Source organism: Numida meleagris, chromosome 1 (assembly GCF_002078875.1).
Source record: "Numida meleagris isolate 19003 breed g44 Domestic line chromosome 1, NumMel1.0, whole genome shotgun sequence".
Lineage (NCBI taxonomy): Eukaryota > Metazoa > Chordata > Aves > Galliformes > Numididae > Numida > Numida meleagris.
This window is the reverse complement of record NC_034409.1, coordinates 164,951,091-164,962,407: the sequence shown is the minus strand read 5'-3', so window position 1 is coordinate 164,962,407 and position 11,317 is coordinate 164,951,091. Positions and strand designations below refer to the sequence as shown.

The 11,317-nt window shown below is 43.1% G+C and overlaps 1 protein-coding gene across 3 annotated transcripts in view; it reads left to right on the top strand.

Annotated features, from left to right (window-relative positions):
• Positions 10,966 to 11,317, top strand: part of ENOX1 (ecto-NOX disulfide-thiol exchanger 1) — a 370,285-nt gene continuing 369,933 nt past the window's right edge. Inside the window, exon 1 of one of the 3 annotated variants that reach the window (XM_021375265.1) lies at positions 10,966 to 11,272. The gene's annotated coding sequence lies outside the window, so the exon portion shown is untranslated. The remainder of the gene's footprint in view (positions 11,273 to 11,317) is intronic. The other 2 variants (XM_021375246.1, XM_021375256.1) reach the window with 2 other exon arrangements.

Genomic DNA, 11,317 nt, shown 5'->3' with positions numbered 1-11,317 from the left:
AATTAAAAAAAATTACCCTTGAACACACGGAGAACTTAGCAACTGTGCTAAAAATGAAAAGCAGACAGAATCTCTGATAGAGTTCCTCCTTCAGAGCAGTATAATCTGTCATTTAATATCCCAGAGCATGTAAAATATGGCAAGAACTCTGCAGAAGACAAAGCCACAACTGTTACCCCCAAAATACTAAGATTTGTAACCAATTATCTCCAGGGAAGTAAATGTGAAAGTGGCACTTTTACATATCATAAATATTGTAATCTGATGCCACTATTTAAACTGGGACAGCTTAATGGAACAGTTCTCAAACTTTTTCACTGGTTCCAGTGTGTTCCTCAATTCCCTTCTAGTTGCAGCTACAGTCTTTTATTCCCACTTCTGATCATGATTCGTAGTTTTTCAATAAAACTTTTGTCACTCATACAACTCTTACTGAGTTCTGATCCCTTGCATATGAACTACGGCTCTCATTCATTTCTCCTCCAGTGTCTCCTTCCCACAGACTGTAGGCCATTCTGCTTTCCTTCTGTGACAGAGGTAAAAATGCATCAGAAGCGATGGCACTCAAGTTTGCTACTTGACACTTTAAGATGGATTAATCACTTGCATGCATCTTTTAGTCTGCAAAGAGTCTACCTACCAAGTCCAAGCTGCCTCACAAAGCTCTGCAAAGAAATTAGTTTGGCACAGTTGAGGACAAATGATTGTCTGCACTGAAGTGATTGTTGTTTTCATTTTCTTCACTATAATTTCCATATCTGCAGCTCTTTGACATGGCAAATCACTGCTCAGAGAGAAGTGTGAGGTGTCTGTCAGCGGATGGCCTAGCACCAAAACAGACCAATTAGCAATGTCCCCATCTGCTGCCTAGGCTCATGCTTGCTTCCTGACTGTTCCTGAAGCCAAGAATGGAACTGGAAGCCTTGGATTTTATGCACAGCAGCTGCAGCCTGCTTCTCCAATGCCAGATGTTGTCCTGAGAACTTCTTACAGGAGGTGAAGAACGGAGGTCTTGTCGGCACCTTTCTTAGCAAGGCTAGGCCTCTTCTCTTAACGCTTAATGCTGTTCAAGAGATCATCACAGGCTGGTTGAGGTGCATATGAGTCAGACTGTGGAGTTCATGCCAAGAACAGAGCTTTTACTTTTTCACATCCTTTCTATGACAGAAACCACCTTGCCTGGTGGAAGGAACCAATGCTCTGAATATCATCTTTATTAGGTTAAAATCATGAAGTTTAAAACTGAGTCTGATGAGGAATCTGAAGGGAGTCTGTTGAAAGTCTCGACCTTTTATCTATCAGGATACTACATCTGTAGAACTTCATGTTTGCGATACCAGCCCATTAACTACTGGATAAACTAAATCAGACAAGAAGAAAATATTTGCACACAGACTCATCTCCTATTAACATGGAAACAGAGTGTTTTCTGGATCTGCATGCTAATCACAAAGCACATCTTATTTTTAATGAGATAACCTTCTTGTGGCCTTCAGTTGCACCCTTTCGAACGTTCTGTTTGCAGGTGTGGCAGTAAGGTTTTCAACATGTGTTACAAAGGTTCTTGGAGGTCCATGGATTACTTCTGAGGGATCTATTAAAGGCTGGTGAGGAACGCAGATCTGTTGTTAATTAGCCTAAAGGATCTTCAAGTTGGAAAGGGCTAAAGGCCATTTCACTGGGGATAAGGATGGTAAAGCTGAATGAAAAATATAGGGATCTGGGGAATATAGGTTCTACCTGTGGGATCAATTCTGAACTAATCTTTGTGAAAAATATGTAGCAGTATAAAAACAGAATTTATTCCCTCAAGGCAGTAGTGATTTTACTTTGCAGAAGCTCATTTTAAAGGATGCATGAAGAGCTTTCCACAGCAACTCCAGAGCACCCAGCTTTTTCCAGAACAACTCCGAGTGGAGTTGTACTGTCTGAAATTCTTCAGTACATGGAACTCAAACTCCTGAGGGCTATACCAAAAATCTTAACTTAGGGTCCAGGGGTGGAGATGGGCTATGTTGTGAGAGCAGCAGACTCTTTGCATTTCTTATTCAGGCATGGAGAAATTTGCATCTGTGTCAAGGCACACTTTACATGAACTCTTGTACTTTCAAAATCTAGAAGATCTCCATTAGGCACAGATAAGCATGGTCTTCATTGCAAGGAGATGAAGTCCTGAAAGCTGTAACTTGCTCAGATGCAGATTTTACTTGTAGCAATAAAAGTCCTGATAATCTGCACATCCTACCGGTTCTGCTAATCTATTTCTTAGCAGGTGAAGACTATCATGACAAACAAGAGTTTTATGAGGAACTGAACTGAAGGAAAATGCCTTCCTATGCGTTTGCATCTGGTGAGGTTGTCTGATGCCTGAAAAGAGCTTCCCCTTTTGCTTCCTCCTCCAAAGGAGCACTCACTAACAGCCATGCTTTTCATGAAGCACTTGATAAAATTGTGTATTTTTGATCCTGCTTCCCCTTTGCCAGATGCTGTAATTGCACTAGTCTCTTTATCTTAGGAAACAGGACTGAAATAGCTCTACAGCTGATTTTGCTTTTTCAAGCAAATTATCCAGAAAAATTAAAAGCAACAATAACAAAAAGCATATTCTGTACCTGTTCCCTTACTCATTGACACTAGTTTCCCTGTAAGTGGAGCCAAGATTGCTTAGTTTAACTAAGACCAGAATCACAGAATCATAGAATTATTGAATCATAGAAGCATAGTATGGTTTGGAAGGGATCTATAAGCCCATCCAGTTCCAACCCCACTGCCACAAGCAGGGACAATTCCCACTAGGCCAGGTTGCTCAAAACCCCATCCAAACTGGCCTTGGATCTAATTTACACTGATCCTTTTCCTGTTTAAAACATGGCACTGTTCATGTATCTTTCTAAGGCATAATTCAGAGAGTCAGTTCTCATTCCTGATGTAAATCAGCAAAAATGCTGAGCTCTGAGAAAGAAATAGACCCATAACTTCTATATCTATCTGTATAGTTCTTCTGTCAGGGTTACATTTCCTTCTTTGTTTAAGAGCAGAAATTGAAGTGGGAGGAATGGAAAAAAAACAGCACAATAGGCTGTTCTTTTTCCAAAGAAAATTAACTGGGAGGGATTGGAGAGGCTCTCCTCTCCTCTCTGAGGAGCCTCGTCACTAGTTTATCCTATGGGATGCCCACATCTGGTTCAGTTTAGCTCAATCTCAGCTGAATCTGTCTTCAGTATTGACCCTTCATCCAGTTTCAGATGTCTGCTGGAATGCTGCCTTTTCTCCCTTGCTTACATCTTGTCATTTTTCTTTCTCCTACTTCTCTTATTTCAGTTTGGACTTGTTTGCTTTACGGAAACCCCTGTAAATCATTCCAAGATCCATCGTCAGGAAGGATGCTAGCTACAGTGATTTTAGCTTGATTTCTTTGGTGTTTTTAAGCTGCTTGCAGTAGCTGTACTGTATAATCAAACCCTGACACTGATGAAAAGCAAAAAAAGAGCCAGTAGATGGCACCATTTATTATATTATAGAAGATTCATAACCAAAGCCTAGAGGGTTTTTCCCCCTTAAACCTGGTTGCCAGTGAAAGATAAATCAACCCTCCATTTTTAGAGATGTTACTTACAAGCTTAGTAGAGACCTCACTTTATATCCTTTCTCCGGGCTTCCTGGGAAGAATTCAGTGGCAGTGCCTTAAATGGAAGAACATTTTAGAAAAAATAATGGAACTAGAGGTCAGTGGGATACAGCCCTGGGGAGCTTTCTTCTGTTTTGCTCTTAAAAATATCCCGTTGCTTATTTACTTTCTCTATTCTATTAAATAACAGATTTGCTTTGAGGCGTATCTCCAAACCCAGTAACTTCAGGAAAGATTCAGGCAGCGGTCAATTACAAACATGGTGTAGCTCTTCTGTTACAATTAAAAGATCTGTTTTCTTACAACATATAGCAGCTGTTATCTAGGGCTCTCAGAGTGCTTCAGAACACTAACGAAGTACACCTCACAACACCTCCGTAGATAGGGAATATTAATTCCCCAGGAAGCACATTGACCTCAGTGGGTGCTTGTATGGTTCTGCTTGTCAGAGAAATAGATACTCATGCAAGCAAAGACTGCAGAATTGGGAGTAAACAGTGTAATATATTTTATGCCATTTCAAGCATTTATTTGTTTTTTTCCCAGAAGAAGAAAATAAATAAAAAAAATAAAGTAGTTTTGCTTTACGGGAGTTAACCTTTGCTACTTTTTTTTTGTAGGGGATCAACCTGCTCTCTTCCCAGTTAGCTACATGTATCCAGTTGGTAGCCTATGAACCCTGCGTGCTTCAAAGACAGATTAGTGACTTCAGCATCATTTACTATTAAAGGTTAAAAGCAGCAGCTCTTTCTAATCTCCTGCTGCACAGCCAATGTAATTTTAATACTGTACGCTGTAGAAAAGGAAAGAAATGCAATGCTGAACCATTTAACAGGATATATTTTTCCATCTTTATTTTAAGTTATGAAAACTGTCTGCTAAAAAGCTACTAAGTGTTTCCAGTCAGTGATAGTTTCCTGGCATCAAAAGATTAAGAAAATTAAATGAAAAATCCAGCAGAAAATAAACCAAGCGAAGACAAAGAAAAAGAGGAGAACTTGAATTTTCTATACTTATCTGCCTGCTACGTGTATCTGCTTCACTGGTCTGTCAATTTTAATTGGACTGCAACCTACTGTAGCTGGGTTCACACTGTTTCAATTAAAAAATTCTGTTGTTCCTTTTTTTCCATATTGCCCATAAATAGGAGTATTGTAAGAGTAATAATGTTAACCCCAGTGTCCTGGCACGATGCCAGGTCAGGTAATTATATTCTGCCTATGTACATTTCAGTTGTAGTTCCAGCTGAATATATTAGCCTTTATTTTCCATTCCTGATCATCATGTTATATAGCACTGCTGTATCATTAAAGAGCCACCCAGATGTGGCTGTGTTTTAATGACTACAAACAAATCAGGATCTCTTCTCTCTCTAGGCTGTTTACAACACCTACTTGCAGTGTTGGGGGGTGAGGATTGATCTAACTTCATAAAAGTTTGCAGCCTGTTTGGATGGACTGTATAGGTAGTCAATAGGTTGTGGAAACTTTGCATAGTGATGAGGTTATGTCAAAGAACAGTGGAAGGGTTTTCCAGCCTTCCTCTGGAAGATCTTCAACAGCACATTAGGTAAGACTAAGTCTTTGACTTTTAAAGTGGTATATCTTGGTGAAAATGTTCCTTTACCAGCCTGTCTGATAAGCCTGCACAAGGACGATCTAAGGCAAAAAGAAGAGGAGCAGTTGAAACAATGGCGATATTGCCCTCAGAGTAGAGTGCTTGGAAATGTCATTTGTGCACGTCATTTTCTGAGTAGCTACTGGTTCCAACTATTTAAGAAAAAGGTAGCCCCCTACTCCCCACAAAACAAATGCAAAACTCATTAAGCCTAATGGAACGGGTTCTTTCAGAATATGTGCTTGTGGCTGTTCTGAAAATTCACATGGTGTTGCTGAAAAACCAGACAGTTGCATACAAAAAGATCTAACTAACAGCTGAACTCAGCATTTATTGATGTTTATGAGAGAAAGGTTGAACAACTTTGTGCTTTCAGTGCTTTATCCCCTGCTCCCTCCAAAAATAATGACAACAGTAATTTAAAAAAATGGAATGTAAGTGTTAAGAACAAAGATTACTCCTGCTTTGGGTACCTAATGAATGAAGGAAAACCTGTGTTACAAAATGAGCATGATAGTAGTGAAGTGCAATGGGCATATAGGAGATCAGCAGAAAAGAGACAACATAATGGTCAGAACAGCAATGTTCTTCAAAGAACCTCTGAGCCAGGGAGATGTGCACTGACTCAGATGTCAGAGATGGATCTAGTTCTCACAGGTTTTGATGACAATTTGGCACCTATGTGTGCCACAACTTACAGATACTGTTAACTTTTGCTTCATTAAGGTGAAAACTGAAAGTGCATTTTAGATTTTGTCAAGCTGCCAGTCAGCTTGTGTTATCCGCACTGTCTCTCCATTCGCATTCAGCAAGCACTGCCTTGTAAATTGTCGTCATATTTTCTCCTTTGGGATTATAAAGGCCTCAGCAGATTTCCTCATCCCAGTAACACCAATTCTTTTGATGCGCCCACCTCAATTAGGTGGATTTTCAGAGGAGCTGGGCATGTGGAGGACAATTACCTGCAGGGCTGAGGAGGGGAGGTGAGGTCTTCTGGCTCAGGCACATGCTTGTTTGAAATTTCCCCCAATTAAACCTTTCAGATCAAGGAGGAACACTGTTGTTTTTGCTATATAATGGTGATTGGAAGATGCAAGACAAGCTGCAGGGCTGGTGGCTGTGCCAAACACTTCTCAGAACTGACAGCAGTAGCTTATGCATGCAGTCATACAGGAGCACCACAATCCGCTCGTGTATAGAACATGGGGAGCTGTCAGGTCTGTAGCAATCCAATTAGGTTACATGGTTTCTAAAGCTTGATGATTTGAGGAAGCTTAAAGGAGAGTTAGCGCCGCGCTGGCTCAATGGCTGCGACAGCTATCCGGTTGGGTGTGTTTGTAGCTCTGGCTGCTGAAGCATGTGGACCTTTTCTGTTGTTCCCCTGGAGCAATACTAGGAAGAACACAATTGAGTTAATTATTAACTATCTTTGTTATTATTTATTAAATGAGAATCTGATATACATTGGAAAGAAATATTCATATTTCTTGGGAAAAAAATCAATAAATGGATCTCATTATGCATTTTTCAGGCCTTTTTACTGAAACTGAAATATTAAAGATCCTCTGTAGTAGCTGAAGTGCTATTAATTTGTGTGGATCTTATTGTTTGACCTTTGCTTTTGTCAAAATCTCTTCCTTCTAACCTTTAGTTTCAGATACCTGCTTGTATTTCTGCTCAGCCTATTCCCGTTATCCTGTTCCCATTATCTCAGCATCTGAAATGTGTGAGACAAAAAAGGAAAGCAGCTCTGTGCCATGTCTATCTTTTCTTACAATTCCTGTTTTTGTAGCAAATTAATCAAAAGTTGCATGGGAGCCAAGCCCCTCATCCTTCCCCCTTGGCAAAAAGCCTGAGAAAAGGGAAAGATCGGTCATTGTGTGCTAACAGTAGCTGGCCTTCTTCATTTTGTGTGGAAATTGGAATCAGTGTCCAGCCCTCCAGAAATATTTTGCTGCCAATCCTGAGAAGTAAAATCATGGCTGTTACAAAATCAATGGCAAAAATTTATTTTGATTTCACTTGGACCACGATTTCTGCGCAGATACATAGAGGTAAGAAATTATTAGGCTGATCTCATCTGCCACTTCAGAGAAGGAATCAGCAGAGCTGGCTGCATCCATTCAGGAATTAAGACAATGCAGCTTCTCAGGTGCTATGTGTCAGGAAAGGTGAACTGCAAGAATGAAGGAAAATCTACAAAATAAAAGCAAAGGTTGGGAAACAGTGTGGCTGCAGGTCACTCCTGAAGATCAAAGAAACATAGAATCACTAAGGCTGGAAAAGATCTCTAAGATCACCTAGCCCAACCATCAACCCATCCCCACCATGCCCACTGACCATGCCTGTCAGTGCCACATCTACATGGTTCTTGAACACCTCCACAAACAGTGACTCCACCATCTCCCTGGGCAGCCTGTGTCAATGCATCACCACTCTTTTGGAGAAAACATCTTTCCTAATATCCAATCTGAAACTCCTCAGGTGCAACCTGAGGCCCCCAAACCAATTCATCTCTATGAAAATTCTCAAAATTTACACAACTAGAGTTGATAGACCTATTCAATTTTTATACAACATAACAGAGAACACATCTTATTTGTGTGCATCATACTGGGCTCCAATGGAAAATGAAATGCTGATCTTGACAGTTTTGTTGGCATGAGCGCTCCTATTGGCTCCTTGTCTTGTAGAAAAGTTCCTTCCAAGTTCAGTGGTTGGCCAAGTCTGGATGGTTGTGGGGAATGTGTCAGTGGTTGGCTTTTGCAATGGATTTTAAAGAGCTGAACTGTAGATTGTTTCCTGTTCAATTGCTTTACCCACCTTCTTGATGCATATCGATACATAATGATAGATTTATTCCTTGTGTTCTGTGGGCCGATCAGCAAAGCTGACCCACGAAGTCAGACACGTGAATGTCTTCCAGTACAGAAATAATGTTCTCAGTGGAAATTAAAGTCCATTGCTGTGAACTCAAGCGCACCCTCATCTGTAAAAGGGAAAGGCTGAAAAAGAAATGATCAGAAATGGCCCATCTATCGTAACTGGCAAAACTCCCAAGAGAAAGCTAGAAGGAAGAAAGGGAGTCAGCAGAATTTTAAAATGTGCAACTCCCCCTTTTATCATGTTTCTAATCCCATTTTCTCTGCTCCTTTTTGTCTCGCTTTGTTGTTGTTTGTCTCTAGCACGTAAGTTCTCAAGGCTTTATAATGCTTCATCTTAAGGGGGAACCTGAAGAGCGTATTTTGTCTGCTCACTAATAACCTGAATTTTTCCATCACAGAAGCCAATCAAAGGAGGGAGATTACAGGAGACGGAGTACTGAGATTTGCATATTAACAGCACAGTTGTTGAAGAATAGCTGCCTCGTATTGGGAGCAAACTGTGTGCTCCCATTGGCCAACAACAGCTGCCAGCCAATGCAGACGAGGGATTCAAAGGTCAAACGTTGTTTTTTCTATTTTTTTTTATTCTTTCTTTAGAGTGCTAATATAAATCAGATACCAAAAGCAGCATGAGCTTGTTCGGCACTGCCTCTCCAACACACAGTATCGCTGCCTGCCCATTGGCTCATGCGGCTCCATCCCTGCGTAATGGATCATATTGTGTATATTAATACTCCAGCTTTACAGTTCTATTTCCATTAGAGGAAGATTGCCTGTGAGCCTCTTAGTGGATAAATAGGAATTTACAGCTTTCAAAAATTCTCTTAAAGCTTGCAAGATCCACGGAAGAAGGAATTACACATGACTATTTTTGAAGCTTTAGAAGGTCCAGAGGACCTAATTGTGTGCTCAGATATGTCTGGGCAGCTCCTATTGAATTCTTCGGTTATAACGCATGCTTATGAGACAGCTAAAGTGAGCCTTCTTTAAATTAAAAAAAACAAAAACAAAAACATAGTAAATCCTTCAGTTATTAAAAAATTAGGCCATAACATCTTTGGGGTCGAGTCAGCCACATTCCATGTCAGAAAGAGATGAAGAAGCAAATTCAATACAGATAAAGACAACAAAGTTAAGAAATACGTTTGAAGAGTGAAGGTGATGTGATATATGAACCAGCTCCTGATTTCAGAAACCAATTTATGCTAAAGTTGAAGTATGAGCTGTGCATGAACTTTCCCATGTATGCTTTTTAAAAGTATGTGACAGCTTAGGAACGAGTGGGCCAAGGGCCTGTACTTTAAAAGACAGAATAGAGGTGTTTCCCTGTAAATAGCACAGAAGAGGATGCCCAAGTTATAAGTATGTCTTACTTTCATCAGGGCTACGTGGGACAGAGATGCCCCTAGCAATTTTTTCTTTGTATGGCTGTCTGTACCATGACTGAAAAGCAAAGCAAAACCCATGAAGAAACGTGAGCTCTACATCTGCGCCACTGGGCAAGGAGTGGCTCCTGCTCCTCAGCAGAGGTAGTTAACATTTACCTAAAGCAGCACATTAATTTTTGCGTTTTGCCCTCTACATGTATGTCCTTGTGTCACTTGGTGTAATTTGTGTCAGTGCTGTTTGTCGTCACTTCTCAAAGTGAAGCTGTGACACTAACCCTGCCAGCCAGGGGGGAAAAGCTGCACACGGAGGCGAAGAACGCCAGCCTTGCTTCAATCAGATGGAGGCAGTGGTGTGGAAATTGCTGCTGTTGCATAAGGGTGTTTGCTGGTAAACCCAGAGTGATGGGCTGGTGAGCACACATCATTAGCCCAGTACCTGTGGATGCAGCAGAGTGCCACATTGATGCACAAAGTACTGTGGAAAAAAAAACAAAAACAAAAAAACAAAAAAAAAAAACAACAAAAAAACCACCACAAAAACAGAGGCTGGAGAATTTTCTATCAGATTTTCTTCCTGCTACTAGAATTCATCACTGCTGTGTGCAATATTTAATACCTGATGTTAGTTTCCACCCTTCAGCCACAGCCACTTTTCATGTACCAACTGATCGGCACACAGAAGTGCACTGAAACTCTTTATAAATAGGCATACGATGGCTTTCTCCAGCACTAAATCATGGCCACCTCCACAGCAGAATGGGGCCGCTTGCAGCAGCCCTGCATGGTGATTCTGGCCAGGAGAAGAACAGGCTTCTCCCATTCGAACAGCAGAGTTCAGACTGGCAAACACCTGCTGGGCATGAGGTTCAGCCTCAAAACCGAGTGAGGCGTCGGGCACCTCCAGCAGCACTGCTTGGCTTTGGGGCAGCTGCTGCCAGACCCTCTGGGCACAGCATCCTTTCCTGGGACGTGTAGTGGGGAAGGCGCATGGGAAGGAGAGGCCATGCACTTCAGCCACGCTGCATAAAGCAACGGCTCGGGTGTCACCTGCCTGGGACACAAAAGCAGCCCTCTAGCAAGGGTTCTCCCTGTGGCATACTGGTTTGGAACCTCAGCCGACTGGGAGCCTTGCTGACGGAACACGCGAGACCCCCTGGCAGGAGGATCTCGGCAAAAACCCCAATCCCATGGAAAAGAGGCAGCCCTCAGCTCTGGGAGCACAGCGGACTGGAGCAGAGCCCTCCGGGAAGCCCGCAGCCGGCTCCTTGCCAGGCTGGGCACCTGCCCCCGGTCCCGCAGGGACCTGCGGGGACCTCTCCCTGCCGCCGTGCTCTGGTGCTCTCCGCCCTCCTCACCGCCCACTCCTTCTTTTTCCTCCTCCTCCTCCTCCTCCTGCTGCTCCTCCGGGAGCCTCTCCTCCCCTGCACACCTGCTTTGCCATTTGTCGGCGGCTTTGCTAGGAGGGGAGAATTTTCCCTCGCTCCCTTGCAGCATCCCTCCCCGGCACACACGCACACACGGAGACCTCGCGCTGTGTGTGTGTGTGTGCGCGCGTCTGTGTGCAGCGGCGGCCGCCGCCTCTCGGCACCCCGCGTCTGCCGTCCCCGCGCTCCCCACCGCCGCGGGGCGTCCTCCGCCCGCCGCAGCGCCGTCGGCCCCGGCCCGGGGAGGAGGAGAAGGAGAAGGAGGAGGAGGAGGAGGCGGCGGCGGCGGCGGCGGCGGCTCCGCTGCTCCGCGGCCGCGCACCGGCAGCGGTAGGTACGGCGCGGGGATGGGGAGAGGAGGGCGGTGGGAGCCGG